The sequence below is a fragment of the Thalassophryne amazonica genome, chromosome 10 (assembly GCF_902500255.1).
Source record: "Thalassophryne amazonica chromosome 10, fThaAma1.1, whole genome shotgun sequence".
NCBI classification, from domain to species: domain Eukaryota; kingdom Metazoa; phylum Chordata; class Actinopteri; order Batrachoidiformes; family Batrachoididae; genus Thalassophryne; species Thalassophryne amazonica.
In genome coordinates this window covers 79343322-79364622 of record NC_047112.1, presented here as the reverse complement: position 1 = coordinate 79364622, position 21301 = coordinate 79343322, and the positions used below count along the sequence as shown (strand labels likewise).

General features: G+C 44.9%; 1 protein-coding gene and 1 long non-coding RNA gene across 4 annotated transcripts in view; both read left to right on the top strand.

Moving 5' to 3' along the window:
- The window catches only part of nlgn1 (neuroligin 1), a 991517-nt gene that overhangs the window by 695846 nt on the left and 274370 nt on the right, over positions 1-21301 (top strand). The window lies entirely within an intron of this gene.
- On the top strand, positions 1943-20534 carry LOC117519044. Its single transcript, XR_004563148.1, has 2 exons — positions 1943-2033; positions 20440-20534. It is a non-coding gene; the product is annotated as an uncharacterized LOC117519044 (long non-coding RNA).

Sequence of the window (21301 nt, the reverse complement as noted above, 5' to 3'; positions counted from 1 at the left end):
GATGATGACTGAGGAGGACACCACTGTTGAAAGCAAGAAATTTGCAAGAAATTTGGAATTTGCCAAAATGCATATTGACAAGCCACAAAGCTTCTGGAAGAATGTCCTTTGGATAGATGAAACAAAACCCAGAGGTTTTTGGAAAGTTACATCAGCTCTATGTTCAGAGATGCAAAAATGAAACATGTAAAGAAAAGAACACCTGTACCTACTGTGAAACATGGAGGAGGCTCAAGCCCCTTTCACACTGGGACCTGCGTAGAGTTGCAGGTCACACGTACTCCAACAGGATAATGACCCAAAATGCACAGCTGAAAACACCCAATAATGGTTAAGAACAAAACACTGTACTATTTATGGAGTGACCTATTGTGAGATCTGATCAAAATCCCATTGAACACCTATGGAAGTAGCTGTAACATGCAGTCTGAGAAGGCAGCCTTGAAACCTGAGACAGCTGGAGCAGTTTACACACAAAGGGTGTGCCAAAATGCCTGTTGACAGGTGCAGAAATCTTATTGAGAGTAACAGAAATTGCTTGATTGCAGTGATTGCCTCAAAGGTATTGTAAACAAAATATAAAGATAAGAGAAACACATACACACACACACACACACACACACACACACACACACACACACACACACACACACACATATATATATATATATATATATATATATATATAGTCCAGGCCAGTTTCATGAGTTTCTTTTTCATTCAATTTACACAATTTTGTTCATGTGTGTAGCTAAATAAATGAAAAACATAGTTGCACTTTTTAGATTCACTTCATGAAAAAAAATGCTTAGGAACTCATGAATTTACATTTGCTGATGTAAACGTTAACAAACACTTTTTAAAATATAAAATATTATTCATAAAAAAAACATCAATGGCAAAAAATAAGTTCTCAAAGATCATAAGACACCGCCTTTACTGAGCAGCCCAGTATCGACCAAGCAAGTTTTAACATCATGAAATACACACAAAGGATATGCAAAGATAAAACACTGTTCAAAATTGAACCATACAGAAATACTCTTCCTATTTATAATTCCTATTCAGCACTGGCTTCAAGGACAGATGGGTCACTCGCAAATTTGGTTTTCATTTATTTCAGTCTAAATTGTCATCACTGTACTGTGAAGCCGACTTATGGATTTAAAAATGTACAAAGATATTGTTACAATGAAGGTAAAATATATGAAAAGTGTCCTTTTTGACATCTACCCGACCATGTAATTTGTAATAACATGAACTCTTGAATTTATTCCAATGTAGCAGACCGTGTAATGAAGATGTATTCTTTGGCTTTAATGTCATTTTATACAAAACTCCTGTTGATATCAAACTCTAATCTTTAGATTAAAGCTGAATGCACTAACAGAAAATCAGAAGTCTTCATTGTGAGTTTTCTGTCACTGGTGCAATGAAGTGCGGGATGGCAATATCTCCTTATCCTTCAAGAAAAGGTTTGCTCTGTATTAGTGCCAAGCTGATGACAGAGGAAAGAACGCACTGAGGGTCCTTTAAGAATGTGATTGGGACTTGTCATGTCAGTCTTTCTCAGTCCTAAGGGTCTCTTAAATCTCTATTCAGAGAGGCAATAAATATATATATATATATACATTCATTATCCTCACCAAGCTAAATGGTCCATTTTTCTACAGAGTTCAAAGTGGCAAAAAACACAATGCAAGTCTACCAGGTCCAGTTGCAACAGTTATAGTGCCCATTTTCCTTCAACACCCAATGCCTGTGCACTCATTTGTGCATCCTTGCACATGTCTGACTAAAAATGTGTTTTCTCGAACAAAGTGTTCCTACCATCTGTCACAGGAAAGCATTTGTACTTTAGACCACCTATAAAAGGTCTAAAGCAAGGAACACCAACTTGGTTGTGATTTAAGGGTTCAGCTCTCAGATGCCTTAGAGATCTGAAAATGGCTGTGCACCAACGCAAACCCATCCAACCTGATGGAGCTTGAGAGGTGCTGTAACGACAAATGAGCAGAACTGCCCAAAGAATGGTACATCAGGCTTGTGGCATCATATTCAAGACGATTTGAGGCTGTAATTGCTGCCAAAGGTGTAACTGACTTTTTAAAATTTTCATCCACTGAAAGATATTTATGGACAAATCTGGAAAGAGTGAACTGAAAAAAATATCAAGGTTGAAATGGTGAGGGATTTCTCAGTTCCTCATATATTCCATGACATTTGACAGCCAAAGACTTTAGTGAACCAGTTTTTAGCACCAAAACAGTTAATCCACATGAATAAATCTATATTTTCACAAAAGGTTTGAAGAATTTTCTAAATGCATTTCCTTATTCTTTTCAGATTTAAAGCATTTTTGCATACAGTATTCTAGATAAATATGTAAAACATATTATGTAAGCTGAGAATGTTATGAACATTTTCATATGCAACACATAAGCTTTATGCTAAAAATGTGAACCTTAATGGGGGAATTCCTGAAATTATTGTAAAACTGAAACAATATCTCTGCACCCCAGAGTGTTAAAGGCTGAGGTCTCAATGCTGAGATGGGTAAAACTTTCAACAAGTTTGACACTTTGACCAAAAACAACTCTATTTCTGATAGCTGAGTGAAAAAAGTCAATGAAAGGCTGGGTTTTACTTTTACACATGATCATGCTCTTTCTGCAAATGAGAAAGCATATTTGCCACTCAGTAACAGCAGATTCAAAACAGAACCAGTCCACTGGGCTTTTATACTGCCAAATTCCAATAACGCAGAAAAGAGCAGTGCAACTCATTTTTTTTTTTTCCTCTGCCAGTGTAAGTTGTGCAAATGCCATTGATTCCTAAAAGACTTTTAAAAAAATTGCTGCTGGCTGTTAGCTAGTGTTAATTTCAAACTCTGCTTGCAGCATTTTGATGTTCAGCATCTGTGACGGGTGCCAAGAATTCCCCACACCAACAGGCTCCTGTTCCATAGCAGTCGGACAAAAAATAAGAACAGAGGATCAGGCATAGGAACCTGTTCACACTGCCTGTGTGCTTTGTTCATAACGTCAAAGGATGGCAAGTACCAAGACACAATAAAGCTGTGTAATGAAAGCAAAGATGTAATCTGTGCACTGTCTGGAGAGGAGGAGGTTGAGAGATGGCAATAGAATGATGGAGGCAGAGAGTGATTTCTTGTGGATCGATAGAACGATGAAAAATTTGTTAATAGCACAGTTTGGGTGATAGGGAGAGTGTTGCTTTTTCTGTAGAAATGCACAATTCTTCAAAACTTTGTCACACCTACATTTTTTATGGTTGTTCTCTTGTGGATAGAATAAATAAAATAGAGCAGACTGCAGGAAGACGCATTTTAGTCTTTTTTTTCAGTTTTGTGGTTGCTCAGTATAGTCAGATACAGCAAGTGAAGAATTTGGAAGCTTTAACTCAATGTGTTTGCAAATAGTTGATGAAAAATGTCCAAAGACATCCATACTATAATTAAGTTTGTATTATCCTGTTCAGCACAGACTTTAGGTTAATTATTCCCTTTTTAAAACAGCAAGACAAGCAAAGTGAAAACAAATCAGAGTGCTCCTTCAATCAAGACCTAAACTCCCCATCTTATATCACATTGTTGTGTGGGCCGCCAGAAGAGGAGGTACTGCTGGCCCACCACCAGAGGGCGCCCTGTCTGGAGTGCGGGCTCCAGGCACCAGAGGGCGCAGCCGCCTCACAGGAGCAGCCAGGGTGACAGCTGTCACGCATCACCTGCAACAGCTGTTACCAATCATCTGATCGGCAGGAGTATATCAGCAGGACGACGTCTCCACCTCTTTGCCGAGATACCGTTTCTACCGAGAAGGTAACGTACTCAGCTAACTGTTTGACAGTGATCTTTGTGACTTTGTGCATTTCTCTGAGAGAACTTCCCAACGAGAGGTGGAGGTAGCTTACCTGCCGTTCGGATTCCTGGGTGCGAACGCGCCCTCCTTTAACTGTTCTTTATTCCTCGCCAGCAGTACCAGGTCCGACACGCGGAGGCAGTGGCCACCTGGGAGTTCGGGACTTGGCGGCTCCAGTATTCCCGGGGTCTGGTGGCAGAGGAAACCGTGTGGTTCCGGTTCTACTTTGGAGAGGCGTCTCCTATCTTCGAGCCTGCCCACACGACACCTGTGTGAATTTGACTTTGTCCTTTATTGTAATCTGTTGTCCTTGTTGTGCATATTCACAACAGTAAAGTGTGTTATTTGAGCTATTCCATCGTCCGTTCATTTGCGCCCCCTGTTGTGGGTCCGTGTACTTACACTTTCCCAACAGGATATCTCGGCCAACGTCATGGATCCCAAGGGGCGTCAACCGGCTGTTGAACGGCCAATGGAAGAACAGGGCGCACAGGCGTCCGCAGGAGGAATGGTCGGTGAGTTGCAGCGGATCCTCACCGCTTTCACGGCTCGGTTGGATTTAATAACCGAGCAGAACGTCCTCCTTAACCGCAGGGTGGAGGCTCTCGCCGCGCAGGTGGAAGCGCGCCCTCAGGGCGCTGCTGCGGCTCTCCCTCCTGTCGACCCTGTGCGTAACAGTGACGTTCCACAGGTCGTTCAACGACCCCTCCCACCTTCCCCTGAAGCATACATAAGCCCTCCAGAGCCGTACGGGGGTTGTGTGGAGACATGCGCGGACTTTCTTATGCAGTGTTCGCTCGTCTTCGCACAACGTCCCGTCATGTACGCGACTGATGCTAGTAAGATAGCTTATGTAATTAATCTGCTTCGCGGCAAGGCACGCGCTTGGGCTACAGCGCGTTGGGACCAAAATTCACGGCTCCTTCTGACATATGATGGGTTTGTGAGGGAGTTCAGAACAGTGTTCGATCATCCAAATAGAGGAGAGACCGCTTCAGCCGTGCTGCTGTCAATGAGACAGGGGCGCCGGAGCGCAGCTGCTTATGCAGTCGACTTCCGCATCGCGGCTGCGAGGTCCGGCTGGAATAACACTGCCCTCCGCGCCGCCTTTGTAAACGGACTGTCGTTGGTCCTGAAGTAGCTCCTGGTGGCCAAGGACGAACCGCGGGATTTAGACGGGCTTATTGATCTCGTTATACGATTAGACAATCGGTTAGAGGAACGCCATCGGGAGCGAGGCGAAGGACGTGACCGGATACGCGCCGCCCCTCTCCCTTCCGGGTTCGAAAAGGGGCCGCCCTCCCCACGCTCCACAGCCGCAGCACTTTGTGGGGCAACAGCTCCCCCTGTTGACGTTCTTAGGGAAACGCACAGGGCCAAAATGGGGAGGCTGATCCGTGGAGAGTGTTTTCTCTGCAGCTCAACAGAGCACACACAGAGAGACTGCCCCAAACGGCCAAAACGTCAACACTCGCCCTTAGAGACTGGGCTAAGGGGGGGTCAAGACATTCAAGTGAGACACACACAAATTGCCACACGACTCCCAGTCACAATCCTGAGCGGGGATTTAACCCTTCAAGCCCGAGCACTGGTGGACACGGGGTCAGAAGGGAATCTGCTAGACAGCAGATGGGCAAAGGAGGTAGGGCTCCCTCTGGTGGCGCTTCCTACGCCATTGCAGGTGCGGGCACTAGATGCCACCCTCCTCCCTTTACTCACACACAAGACACCACCAGTAACTCTGGTGGTGTCTGGAAACCACCGGGAGGAGATTGAGTTTTTTGTAACTCCTTCTACCTCCCGCGTGATTTTGGGCATCCCATGGATGTTAAAGCACAATCCCCGGATCGATTGGCCGTCTGGGGTGGTGGTTCAGTGGAGCGAAACCTGCCATCGGGTGTGTTTAGGATCCTCGGTTCCTCCCGGTTCCCAGGCTAAGGAGGAGGTCAAAGTCCCTCCCAATTTGACGGCAGTGCCGGTTGAGTACCACGATCTTGCTGACGTCTTCAGCAAGGATCTGGCACTCACCCTTCCCCCGCACCGTCCGTACGATTGTGCCATTGATTTGGTTCCAGGCGCTGAGTTCCTGTCCAGCAGGCTGTACAACCTCTCACGACCTGAGCGCGAATCAATGGAGACCTACATCCGGGACTCATTAGCTGCCGGGCTGATCCGGAACTCCACCTCCCCGATGGGGGCAGGTTTCTTTTTTGTGGGCAAGAAAGATGGCGGACTTCGTCCATGTATTGATTACAGGGGGCTGAATGAGATTACGGTTCGCAACCGATACCCGTTGCCATTATTAGATTCCGTGTTCACCCCCCTGCATGGAGCCAAAATCTTTACTAAGCTGGATCTTAGAAATGCGTATCACCTGGTTCGGATCCGGAAGGGAGACGAATGGAAGACGGCATTTAACACCCCGTTAGGTCACTTTGAGCACCTGGTCATGCCGTTCGGCCTCACAAACGCCCCCGCGACGTTCCAAGCATTGGTTAATGATGTCTTGCGGGATTTCCTGCACCGATTCGTCTTCGTATATCTAGACGATATCCTCATCTTTTCTCCGGATCCTGAGACTCATGTCCGGCATGTACGTCAGGTCCTGCAGTGGTTGTTGGAGAACCGGCTGTTTGTGAAGGGCAAGAAGTGCGAGTTTCACTGCACTTCTTTGTCCTTCCTGGGGTTCATCATCTCCCCCAACTCCGTCGCTCCTGATCCGGCCAAGGTTGCGGCGGTGAGAGACTGGCCCCAACCCACTAGCCGTAGGAAGCTGCAACAGTTCCTCGGCTTTGCAAATTTTTACAGGAGGTTCATTAAGGGCTACAGTCAGGTAGTTAGCCCCCTGACAGCCCTGACCTCACCAAAAGTCCCCTTCACCTGGTCGGATCGTTGCGATGCCGTGTTCAAGGAGTTGAAACGGCGCTTCTCGTCTGCACCCGTTCTGGTGCAGCCCGATCCTAGTCACCAGTTAGTGGTTGAAGTGGACGCCTCGGACTCAGGGATAGGAGCTGTGCTTTCCCAGAGCGGGAGGACCGATAAGGTCCTTCACCCGTGTGCCTATTTTTCCCGCAGGTTGACCCCGGCCGAACGGAACTATGACATCGGCAATCGAGAACTCCTTGTGGTGAAAGAGGCTCTTGAAGAGTGGAGACATCTGTTGGAGGGAACGTCCGTGCCATTCACGGTTTTCACTGACCACCGGAACCTGGAGTATATCAGGACCGCCAAGCGGCTGAACCCCAGGCAAGCCCGCTGGTCACTGTTCTTCGGCCGTTTTGACTTCCGGATCACCTACCGTCCCGGGACCAAGAACCAGAAATCGGATGCCTTGTCCCGGGTACATGAAGATGAAGTCAAAACAGAGTTGTCGGATCCACCGGAACCCATCATCCCGGAGTCCACTATCGTGGCCACCCTCACCTGGGACGTAGAGAGAACCGTCCGGGAGGCCCTGGCACGAAGCCCGGACCCTGGGACTGGGCCGAAGAACAAACTCTACGTCCCACCAGAAGCTAGGGCTGCAGTCTTGGACTTCTGTCACGGCTCTAAGCTCTCCTGTCATCCAGGGGTGCGAAGAACTGTGGCAGTTGTCTGGCAGCGCTTCTGGTGGGCGTCCCTAGAGGCCAACGTCCGGGATTATATCCAGGCCTGCACCACCTGCGCCAGGGGCAAGGCTGACCATCGCAGGGCTTCGGGACTGCTCCAGCCGCTGCCCGTGCCCCATCGCCCCTGGTCCCACATCGGCCTGGATTTTGTCACGGGCCTCCCGCCGTCCCAGGGCAACACCACCATCCTCACGATAGTGGACCGATTCTCCAAGGCAACCCACTTCGTGGCCCTCCCGAAGCTCCCGACGGCCCAGGAGACAGCGGACCTCCTGGTCCACCACGTCGTCCGGCTGCATGGGATACCATCGGACATCGTTTCGGATCGTGGTCCCCAGTTCTCCTCGCAAGTCTGGAGGAGCTTCTGCCGGGAACTGGGGGCCACAGTGAGTCTCTCATCCGGGTATCATCCCCAGACCAACGGGCAAGCAGAACGGGCCAATCAGGAGGTGGAGCAGGCCCTGCGTTGCGTGACAGCCGCGCACCCGGCGGCCTGGAGTACCCATCTGGCCTGGATCGAGTACGCCCATAACAGCCAGGTGTCGGCAGCCACCGGCCTCTCCCCTTTCGAGGTGTGTCTGGGGTACCAACCTCCTTTGTTTCCGGTGGTTGAGGGAGAGGTCGGTGTGCCCTCGGTTCAGGCCCACCTACGGAAGTGCCGTCGGGTGTGGCGTGCCGCCCGTTCTGCCTTGCTGAAGGCCCGGATGAGGACGAAGGCCCATGCAGACCGTCGGCGGACCCCGGCCCCTACGTACCGGCCAGGGCAGGCAGTGTGGTTGTCTACAAAGGACATACCCCTTCAAGTGGACTCCCCCAAACTGCAGGACCGCTACATCGGTCCGTTCAAGATCATCAAGGTACTCAGTCCACCCGCAGTGAGGCTTCAGCTTCCGGCCTCACTGCGGATCCATCCCGTTTTCCACGTGTCCCGGATTAAGCCCCATCACACCTCACCCCTCTGTACTCCCGGTCCGGCACCACCTCCTGCCCGGATCATCGATGGCGAGCCGGCTTGGACTGTGCGCCGGCTCTTGGATGTCCGTAGGATGGGCCGGGGCTTCCAGTATTTGGTGGACTGGGAGGGGTACGGACCTGAAGAATGCTCCTGGGTGAAGAGGAGCTTCATCCTGGACCCGGCCCTCCTGGCCGATTTCTACCGCCGCCACCCGGACAAACCTGGTCGGGCGCCAGGAGGCGCCCGTTGGGGGGGGGGGTCCTGTTGTGTGGGCCGCCAGAAGAGGAGGTACTGCTGGCCCACCACCAGAGGGCGCCCTGTCTGGAGTGCGGGCTCCAGGCACCAGAGGGCGCAGCCGCCTCACAGGAGCAGCCAGGGTGACAGCTGTCACGCATCACCTGTAACAGCTGTTACCAATCATCTGATCGGCAGGAGTATATCAGCAGGACGACGTCTCCACCTCTTTGCCGAGATACCGTTTCTACCGAGAAGGTAACGTACTCAGCTAACTGTTTGACAGTGATCTTTGTGACTTTGTGCATTTCTCTGAGAGAACTTCCCAACGAGAGGTGGAGGTAGCTTACCTGCCGTTCGGATTCCTGGGTGCGAACGCGCCCTCCTTTAACTGTTCTTTATTCCTCGCCAGCAGTACCAGGTCCGACACGCGGAGGCAGTGGCCACCTGGGAGTTCGGGACTTGGCGGCTCCAGTATTCCCGGGGTCTGGTGGCGGAGGAAACCGTGTGGTTCCGGTTCTACTTTGGAGAGGCGTCTCCTATCTTCGAGCCTGCCCACACGACACCTGTGTGAATTTGACTTTGTCCTTTATTGTAATCTGTTGTCCTTGTTGTGCATATTCACAACAGTAAAGTGTGTTATTTGACCTATTCCTTTGTCCGTTCATTTGCGCCCCCTGTTGTGGGTCCGTGTACTTACACTTTCCCAACATCACATGCCAAGATGTAGAAGAACTAATTTTATGTTGGCCCTGAGATCCATCGAGCCAGTGTTTATACCCAGAAACTGCAGAGGTAAGCGGAAGAGAGTCCACTCCTCCCTGCAGATGGGACTCCAGTCCATCATAGGTTATTTCACCAACTAAGTGCCCATTTATTGCTGGGTGGACTTGAATCATGCAAGTAAAGTATCTTGTCCAAAGGCATAGACGGGTAACCTCCAGCACACCAGTTCATATAATTGTAGCCCAACTCCTGTAGTCACTAGTTTCAATATCAAGTACAGTTTTGGTCCAAAATATTGACAACACTGATGAGATATTTTCAAAAACAAATGCAAAAATGCCCAGTTTTGTTTATTTATTTAGAATTGTAACATACTGTATAATAAAATGTCAAAAAAAATATTAAACAACAACAACAAATGTGTTCATGTAGTGAAGCAAAAATTTCATAATAAAACATGTACCTCTGACACAATTATTGGTACCTGTCTCTGATATTTGGTCAGCAAACCTTTGGTAGCAGAGATAGACTCTATTCCATTGCTCTGCATTAAAATGCTTTTCTTTGCACAATTCCTTTTTGCATTGGCAGATTTCAGCTCTTGCCATTGGTTTTCAGCACATTAATGGAGAGAATTATTGCTGGCCAGTTTAAAATGCAATCCCCAAATCCAAAGAATATTGAGATGGTATGGAAAGTGCAATTTAAAAATTCAAAAATGAACAAACAAATCAATAAACAAATTAATTAATTAAAATGCTGTGATTTTTAGATTTACATTGATCTTTATTTAATTGCAGACATTTTGGCACTGAAGATACCAAGAGATTAATTATTTCAGGTGTGAATTTTTCCCATTTTTCCTGCAAACACATCTTAAGGCATGCAACAACATAGGGTCATTATTGTTACAGTTCTCGTTTCAACCGTCTCCACACATTCTCTACTGGGACAGATCAGGACCACATGCAAATCAGTCCAGTATATGTACTCACTTCCTCTGCAGCTATACCTTTGTAATGTGTGCAGCCAGTAGTTTTGCACTGTCTTCTTGAAAAATGCATGGCATCCCTAGAAAAGATGTTGTCTTGAAGGCAGCACATGTTGCGCTAAATACTTACTTTACTTTTTTGCATTAATGTTACTATCACAGAATTGTAAATTTCCTTTGCCAACAGCACCGACACAACACCATGCAATGACAGACCTCAGATTTTGCACTTGCTGCTGAAAAGTCTGTATAATCTTTTTTGTGCTTTGTCTGGAGTACGTCTATGATTTTCTTCCGTAAAAGATAAAGGGAGATGCTCTGCACATATTTGCTCCTCAAAGACTCTGCCTGACATGGATACTGGTTTTGTACCAAATCATCACCATTTGACATCACCTGTTTGAAATTTCATCATCCTAACCTTTTTTTTAATGATGTATTCCTGAAACATAGAAATGAGTGTATATTAACAAATTAAATAATCTGTCTTATGACTGGGTTATTTTTTGCCTCTATTTGTGCTGTGAAGTGTGTGCTTTGGGGATTATTTTGCTGTAACACAACCTGTGTAATACACACACACACACACACACACACACACACACACACATATATACACTCAACAAAAATATAAACGCAACACTTTTGGTTTTGCTCCCATTTTGTATGAGATGGACTCAAAGATCTAAAACTTTTTCCACATACACAATATCACCATTTCTCTCAAATATTGTGCACAAACCAGTCTAAATCTGTGATAGTGAGCACTTCTCCTTTGCTGAGATAATCCATCCCACCTCACAGGTGTGCCATACCAAGATGCTGATTAAACACCATGATTAGTGCACAGGTGTGCCTTAGACTGCCCACAATAAAAGGCCACTCTGAAAGGTGCAGTTTTATCACACAGCACAATGCCACAGATGTCGCAAGATTTGAGGGAGCATGCAATTGGCATGCTGACAGCAGGAATGTCAACCAGAGCTGTTGCTTGTGTATTGAATGTTCATTTCTCTACCATAAGCCGTCTCCAAAGTCCTTTCAGAGAATTTGGCAGTACATCCAACCAGCCTCACAACCGCAGACCACGTGTAACCACACCAGCCCAGGACCTCCACATCCAGCATGTTCACCTCCAAGATCGTCTGAGACCAGCCACTCGGACAGCTGCTGAAACAATCGGTTTGCATAACCAAAGAATTTCTGCACAAACTGTCAGAAACCGTCTCAGGGAAGCTCATCTGCATGCTCGTCATCCTCATCGGGGTCTCGACCTGACTCCAGTTCGTCGTCGTAACCGACTTGAGTGGGCAAATGCTCACATTCGCTGGTGTTTGGCACGTTGGAGAGGTGTTCTCTTCACGGATGATGCGAAGGAGATGTGTTGCACTGCATGAGGCAAATGGTGGTCACACCAGATACTGACTGGTATCCCCCCCAATAAAACAAAACTGCACCTTTCAGAGTGGCCTTTTATTGTGGGCAGTCTAAGGCACACCTGTGCACTAATCATGGTGTCTAATCAGCATCTTGGTATGGCACACCTGTGAGGTGGGATGGATTATCTCAGCAAAGGAGAAGTGCTCACTATCACAGATTTCGACTGGTTTGTGAACAATATTTGAGGGAAATGGTGATATTGTGTATGTGGAAAAAGTTTTAGATCTTTGAGTTCATCTCATACAAAATGGGAGCAAAACCAAAAGTGTTGCGTTCATATTTTTGTTGAGTATACATATATATGTGTGTGTGTGTGTGTGTGTGTGTGTACACCATATAGGCCCTGGGACTTAAATTCCAGTGTGACACAAGAAATCACACCTTCACATTCAAAAATATTTTACAATGACTATTTACATAGGACGTTCCCAGGAGTTAAAACACTACTAAACAAAATCAACTCTAATTACAAATGAATGCATGGCTGTAATATAACTCCACCACAAAAATGCACAACATTCCAAAATTATAGAACTGATAATACATGATAATTCAAAAGTGTGACTGATAGTCCAGAAGATAGTATGTGTGTGCAGGTGTGTGTACCTGTGTGGGTATGTAGCATTCCTGATGTTCTAATGTAGCCCTCTTTTATTTGCCAAAATGAATAACAAATAGGTCTCAAACATCTTTTAAAAAGTAAAGTTGATGGGTTAATTTGGCTGATGTTTACTTTTACACTTAAGCACATTATATGATATTTGAATGTACATAAGGTTTCAAAAGAGAAGCTCAGAATTTAACTTAACACAAAATCCTTTCTGCAGTAATGGGGGGTGGTGGCCGTGCTTTTTGGTGCTTGAAAATGTCGTCATCTTCTTCTTTTGGCTGCTGCCGTTAAGGTTCACCGCAGAAGGTCAATCACATCCATCTCACCCTGTCCTCTGTATCTTCTTCTCTCACACAAACTACCTGCATGTCCTCCCTCAGCACATCCATAAACCTCCACTTTGGCCTCCCTCTTCTCCTCCTGCCTGGTGGCTCCATCCTTAGCATCCTTCTCTCTGTATACCCTGGGTCCCTCCTCTGCACATGTCCAAACCATCTCAATCTCGCCTCTCTGACTTTGTCTCCAAACCGTCCCACCTGAGCTGTCCCTCTGATATGTTCATTCCTAATCTTGTCCATTCTTTTCACTCCCAAAGAGAATCTCAACATCTTCAGCTCTGCCACCTCCAGCTCTGCCTCCTGTCTTTTTGTTAGTGCCACCGTCTCTAAACCATACAACAGAGCTGGTCTCACTACTGTCTTGTAAACTTTCCCCTTCATTCTTGCCAATATTCTTTGGTTACAAATCACTCCTGCCACCTTTTTTTCACTCACCACACCCTGCCTACACTCTCTTCATCACCTCTCTACCACATTCTCCATTACTTTGGACACTTAATCCCAAGTAATTAAACTCTTCTTTCACCACTTCTACTCCTTGAAACTGCACTGTTCCACTGGGGTGCTTTAAAATTTAAGCTCTATAAAACAATCTGAAAACACCGTTTTCGTTCTTTGATCCAGGGCATTTTCTTCACTGAAGCCACTGACTCTCTCCCTTGCTTGCTTGACCAGTGGTGTTGTCATTCTCTACTCTGGGGGAAGAGCCCATTTTGAATGCTGTACATTTCCTTAATGTTGAGCTGTATTTGGTGTAAGTAACGTTTTTGCACTTAAATGGTACACTTGCTCCCAGTCTGAGACATTCACCATGGAAGCCAGTCACAAAAGAGTGATGTGTAACATGTCTTTTGATTTTGACAACACCACAATAATTATTGAGAAAGTACAGTCAGCAACGCCCTTCCTAATTAGACCTGTACTGCCAAATGCCCACATTTGATAAAAATTAAATTTTATAATGGTTTCTAAATTTATAGATCTCATGTTTAACTGTTTATCTTTTTGTGTGTGTTTTTGTGTCACAAAATGTAGTGTGTGCCCCAATGTAATGTGGCTTTTTAGATTGTTTTATATTTTTGGCACTTTCAAAATTTTAAGTTGGGCAGTTTTTTATGTATACTTTATTTGTTTTCCAAGAAAATATTTGAGGGTTTCATTGAAAAAGTGTTGGCATAAATTATTATTATTAGCAGTAGTAGTAGTAGAAGTAGTAGTACTATTATGGCAAGTGATCCAAAGCATTAATCAACTAATCAGAAAATGATAGTCATTATTATGAAAAATAATATGAAAAAACAAGCATGTATTTGAACACAATTGATAATTAGTGGAATGATAACAATTTGTTGCAATGTAAAATAATTTGTTAATGATGAATGACAAGTATAAAAGCAGAATTATATATTATGTTGTTCTCCAAACCTCTGCTTCTCTGACTTACTCCTCTGCCTGTGTTCTTTCTCTTTTGCTTTCTTTCACAGTGCTTTTAGGAGCAATATATAGGTCAGTCAGCTGTGATGAATTAAAACAGTGGGTGCATGCCTGATATATTGCAGTACTGTGTGCATGTGTGTGCGTGTGGTATGTGTTTGATAAATTAAAAGAGTGCACATGCTGCATCCATCTCAGGCAGCCGCTGTGTTCAAGCGATAAATCATCATTGCTTTCAGGCTCAAAAATCTGACATCAGACACTATGCTGAAGGTTCATGGCTCCAAGTTTAGGCACATAAGTTACAATGAGTACAAGATAATGCAAATGGAATCAACATCACTGCTCTCTGCAAAGAAAAAAAAAAAATAGCATTCGTGGGCTAAATGTTTGTAAAACATAAGGAAAAAAAGCCAGCACTACATTGTTCATGAATGTATTTTGTGTTTGTCTGATTTTTGGAGACTGAGCTTGTTGAGGCAATAAATGAAAGCCATGAAAGTGTGAATGTTAAAATTCTACTACTACACAGAGTAGAATTTGCTTTTTATGATGCAAACACAAGTGCTGACTGTGTACTCAGTTACAGGAGCCAATTTGACAAAGATTTAAACTGACAATAATACAATAACATGCTTATTACTTAAGATTATTACAACAGCATGACAACAATTTAATGAAATTTAAACTCTGTTACTTGTTTGTTTGTTTTTGGATGACAGATTATTTTGTGGATTGTAGTAACAGTAATACTAAAATTAAAATAAAACTACAATCACATTCCTCCAATTGAGGCCGAATGGCGTCAGAATGACACATCCGGCTTCAATCGAGAAGTATTGAGGTGCGGTCTGAAGACCGACGTAGGCAGTCTCTGAGCAGTCCACATATTTGGTTCTATTTGCTTGGCTGTCCCGAGTGTGTTGCACGTGTTCAAAACACTCTTGGCACCATTGAAATGGGGCGCACATCTGACGGCGGTCTGTTTTTTTTGTTTTTTTTTCTGAGCATGCCATAAAATGGATGGCATCCTATTTATAAAACAGAAAACAAGCCACCGTGGTCAATGGAATTAAATCCCCTTACATAGATTGTGTAGTAGGTGTCCCCCAAGGATCCATCTTGGGACCCATCCTATTTTCATTATTCATTAATGACCTACCAAATGTTTGTGAGGGTGTGGTCATACAACTATATACTGATGATGTGGTAATCTACACAAGTGCAAAATCATCTGAGGCAGCAGCTCAAATTCTTACATCAGCCCTAACTTACATTCAAAATTGGCTTAACAGATCATGTGTTATGTGTCGGACGCAGCTCGGAGAACCGACCAGCGTTTGAAGGACCCAGTATGAAATAAGCAGAGCACGGTACAAAGGCTAACAGAATTTAATACATAACAGTGATGTGATACAAAACAACAAAAGAGTGTGCGGTCTGGCGTGGTGGTGATACGGTGCGCTCCCAGCAGCGCTAACGGTCCGGAGCCAGAAGCCGTTCGGACCCAAGGACCCCGCCGACACCCCCCAGGTGGCCGCAACAAACCGAGTCTGTGAAAGAAGGAACCATTATGTGAGTCCACACTCTACACACAGAGAGACCACTCAAAGGTGTACATAAACAGCAAACACTTCCTGGCTTAATTACTAATCAGCTTCCCAACCTGCAGGCATGGAACATCCAGTTCACAAAACTCCACTGCAGTGGAAGCCGATACATGACTAACGTACAGCTCAATATAATAAGGTGTGAGGGACACCACATTTACTGACTGTATAAACGTTAGTCACAAAATCTAACGTACCTCAGGAAGTGTGCTGACGAGCGTGAGACCTCACCCCCTCCTCTTTCACAGACCGTGCATCAAACCCTGGACGTTCTCTGCATCCACTGATGATGAGATGGCTCCCGAGACGACGATCTCACCCGTCTGGTCACAAGGTCGAGTCTCTGGCAAATACACACTGTATACTCCAGTCTTAAATGCCACCATGTTCCAATCCATATAGATGCACCACAGCTGTGAGTCCTGACGAGCCGCAGGTGATCAGGGTGAGGTCCTGATAACCTCAGCAACACAGCCACTCAGTCCCAAATGCAAGCCACCTGGAAGGAAAAACAAAAGACAGAAACAAAAAGGCAGCCAGGCCCCCCAGCCATACAACATCATGTCTGCAATTAAACACACAGAAAACTGTCTATCTTTCAAAAAAGGCTTCCAATACTGAGTGCTCCAATGTGTACTTTGGAGATGAAAAATTGCAGTTAGTCAAACAGTTAAAATATTTTGGAGTGTTGTTGGACTCAACACTATCCTTCAGAAATCATGTTAAAGTGATCACTAACTAAAAATAATCAAATACAATGTGTCTAATTTCAATCAAACAAGAAGGTCAATGACATATCAAGCTGCTATGATGTTTTTGCACTGTATGATCTTTTCTCATGTAGGTTATTGCATAACCAGCTGGTCTCTGACTAGTGTGACAATTCTAAATCCAATTGAGAGGCTTTACAAAAGAGCTTTGAAAATTGTAGATAAAAGACCATACTCATATCACCACTGTAAAATTCTAACAAAGTATATCCTATTTAGCTTTGAAATTTTTTATAAAATTAAAAAAAAAAAAAAAATGCTTGTCTAACATACAAAACCTTACATGGGTTGGCTCCTCCACCTGTTACAAACTATAAGAATAACTGGTCTGAGGGTCACCAGGGCTATGAGTAGAGGTGACTGCGAGGTATCTGTGAGAAAAGAGCTTTTGCACAAAATGTCCTGTCCTACAAAGGCAGTGTCTAATGGAACACTTTGACTACTACAGGGAGGGAGGCCCCAACCTTTAAAGCTTTCAAAAGTCACTCAAATAAAAAATGTGAACATCATGAGTTCAGTTGTAGAAACTAAGAAGAACCTTATGGGAATGTGCAATGCATCACAGCAATTTATAAGTTATTGTTTTTAAAATTTACAAATGTATGAAATTAGATTTCTAAATTAAATAACTTATTCAAATTGTATTGTGATTGTAGTGATTTTATAGTTTTTTGATCTGTGTGCCCGCCTTTGACTGAGTTTGTGTAAGAGAACCGCTTGTCCTTTCTAGTTCTCTTTGGCTCTTTTTTGTCCCCTTGTCTCTGGTCTCTTGTGAAGTCTTGTGTCTTGTTGCTGTAGTAGTTAGTGACCCATATGTACTGTAATTTGTTTTATTGTAAGTTTCTGTGACATCCGTGTGCTTTTATTGTTAATTGTTTATTAATTTTTGCATCAGCCTGTCAGGGACTACAAATGGAAATTAGCCTATGGCTAAAATCTGACATATTTACATATTGTACATGTTCATTAATATGTACTGCCTCTATTAAATAAATAAATAAGAAATAAATATGCAGTTTTGTGTCATCTAAACTCTGTCTACCTATTCTGACAGTGTCATAACAGCATTTAAAATGATCTGATTGTGGATGATTGAGCTCTGTGATGGATCAGTCACGGCAAACCCTGCTGGCATTTTGTGTCACGTTTGTCCACCTCCACTGGATGCCGGCCAGGGAGGGCAAACGAAATGTTGATATGTAAGAACGTATGTGGTGTACTGTGCGCATCAGAGGCTTGGTGCAGCGCACCACAACGTAGCTCAATGGGATGTCACTGCACTGATACGCGTTTTATTATGTGTTCACCTCCTAAGTCTAGAGCGGGTATGATGGGGAAATGTTTCCCCAGCCCATGACAATATAAAAACACATGCAACTCACCTCTGGTACCCCACGTTCCACAGCGTAGCACAGACAGCTGGTGAAGTTCCATTCACCCGGCTACACTGTGTGCTGGCAACATCGATCACAACAAACACATAATCCATCCCTGGTATAAATAAATCCCATTTGAGGTGCCGTCCCACAATGATAATTCAACTACAGTTGTGTTAAGATGCATGTCAAGTAAAATGGCCACAACAAAAAAGAGTTAAAACAAAGAGAGATGAAACAGTTCGCTGGCTGCGTCTGAAGAATGTTGCGCACATGTGGGAAGTTGGCACACAGCCAGCACAGTTCAGCAGCATTTATGGAGTATAGCTGGATGAATAAAATCAAGCAGTGCAAGTATACGAGGTCTGTTAGAAAAGTATCTGACCTTTTTTTTTTTTCAAAAACTTGATGGATTTGAATCACGTGTGCTTGCATGAGCCAACCTTGAACCTTCGTGTGCATGCGTGATTTTTTTCACGCCTGTCGATTGCGTCATTTGCTGGCAAGCAACGTTTGTGTGAGGACGTGTAGTGCTCTCGGCAGATTTTCATTGCAAGGAAAAAGATGGAATGACTGGAGCAGCGCTACTGCATCAAATTTTGCCAGAAAATGGGCGACAGCCAGGTGGAAACCATTTGGAAGATTCAGACGGCTTTCTGTGACTTTTCAGTCGTGTGACTATCCGAGAAATTGTGGAAGAGGTGGGCATGTCACAGTATGTCCTGTGAAACTTCAACACGGAGGTGCTTTTGCTTCGCCGTCTGCAGCTACAGCATGAATTTCACCACCACTCTTTTCATGGCTAAATCTTCTGTCACAATGGAATGTGCTGAAAAAGTGCTGATGTCCAGCTCTTCCACAAATTTCTCGGACAGTCACACGACGGTCCCGCATCACCACAGTGTTCACGTTGGAAATGATCTGGTCATTTCGGCATGTTGATGGCCGACCGGAGTGTGGCTCGCTCTCCACCATTGTGCGGATGCCTTTAAACCAGTTGTACCGCTCCTTAATCTGTGTGATGTCCATATCATCGTCACCGAAAGCTGCCAGAATCTTCCGAATGGTTTCCACCTGGCTGTCGCCTAGTTTCTGGCAAAATTTGATCCAGTAGCGCTGCTCCAGTCCTTCCGTCTTTTTCCCTGCAATAAAAATCCGCCGAGAGCACAACACACGGCCTCACACAAAGGCTGCTTGCCAGCAAATGACGCAATCGACAGGCGTGAAAAAATTCACGCATGCGCACAAAGGTTCAAGGTTTGCTCATGCAAGCACGTGATTCAAATCCATCAGGTTTTTGCAAAAAAAAAGGTCCGATACTTTTATAACAGACCTTGTATACTGATGAAACAGCTAAAGGGATTTTTCACCGGACTGTACAACAGCAGGCGATCACTGACAGTTGTGAGCCTTTTTGTGTGCTCTCTGGATGGACAGCTCCTGTGTTCATGGCCACACACTCACCTATGCATGTGCACAAAGTGGCTCTTTCAGCCATTATAAACACGTGTGCAGCTGAGTGACCATTTCATTTGGCCTCTATACCACTTCATCATGAAGCTGTATAATAAAATGCAAAACATGCATAATGCATAATTTCTCCAATCACAGCCAGAGAAGCCTATAACTTCTAATGGGTTGTCTGGGTATCTTTGTGGCTTTCCTTACTCTTCTCCTTTTTCCACAGTCACTCAGTTTCAGAGAAATACCTACGCAACACAGGTTCCTAATAGTGAATCTGTGTGGCGTAGATATTCATAATAGAGTGTCATACTGTTAGTATTTCTTTGTAATTGATGACAATAAAGACCAACTCACATTTCAGTGACTTGGAAATGTTCATGTATCCATCCCCTGACATCTCTGACTGGCAATAAACCCGATTATTTACATGTATTACACCAAAGAGTGATGGATGGATGGATGGATGGATGGATGGATGGATGGATGGATGGATGGATGGATGGATGGATGGATGGATGGATGGATGGATGGATGGATGGATGGATGGATGGATGGACGGACAGACGGACAACACTGTGAACATCCTTGAGTGGCCGAGCCAGAGCCCAGACCTGAATCCAAATGAACATCTCTGGAGAGATTTGAAAATGGCTGTGCAACAATGCTCCCCATCTAACCTGATGGAGCCTGAGATGTGCTGCTAGCCTGACAACTGGCCCGGCTATAAATTGGGCCGGATACTGGGCCTCCATTTTGAAGTGAGAATCCCCATTCCTAAATGACGAATAGGAGAGCAGTGCTGGAATTCCCTCTCCTAAATGACCAATAGGAAAGCAGCGCTCACGCCACATCAATGTGAGGCTGACACATGGGCTGATGTCAGCGTCTCGGCCGCCAACCAATCACAGGCTAGGAGAGAGAGGCCAGTATCTGGCCCAATTCAGGGCCAGTTGTCGGGCTAAGGTGCTGCAAAGGGGAATGGGTAAAACTGCCCAACCATAGGTGCACCAAGCTTGTGGCATCATATTTAAGAAGAATTGAGGCTGTAATTGCTGCCAAAGGGGCATCAACAAACTATTGAACAAAGGCTGTGAATACTTATGTACATGTGAGTTCTTAGTTTTTTGTTTGTTTGTTTGTTTTTAATAAATTTGAAAAAAAAAACTTTTATTGTTGACATTATGGGGGTGTTGTGAGTAGAATTTTGACAGAAAAAAAATTGAGTCCATTGTGGAATGAGGCTGTAACATAACAAAATATGGAAAAAGTGAAGAGGAGGTGGGGGGAGGTGATGGTCTAGTGGTTAAGGTGTTGGGTTTGAGTCCAGAAGATCATGAGTTCAAATCCCCGCCTGGCTGGAAAATCACTAAGGGCCCTTGGGCAAGGCCTTTAATCTCCTATTGCTCCCGGTGTGTAGTGAGCGCCTTGTATGGCAGCACCCTGACATCGGGGTGAATGTGAGGCATAATTGTAAAGCGCTTTGAGCGTCTGATGCAGATGGAAAAGCGCTATATAAATGCAGTCCATTTACCATTTATTTGAAGAGCTGTGAATGCTTTCTGGATGTACTGTAGCTGGTCTCACTACTGTCTTGTAAACTTCCCCTTGCAATCTTACAGGTATTCTTTGGTCACATATCACTCCTTCCACCTTTCTCCACCCATTCCACCCTGCCTGCACTTTGGATAGTTGACTCCAAATGTTTAAACACATCTACCTTAACCACCTCTGTTGCTTGTAACTGCACTATACCGACGGACTCCCTGTCATTCACACACATGTACTCTTGCTCCTACTGACTTTCATTCCCCTTCTTTCCAGAGCGAATCTCCATGTGTCTGGGTGAGTCTCAGCCTGCTCTCAC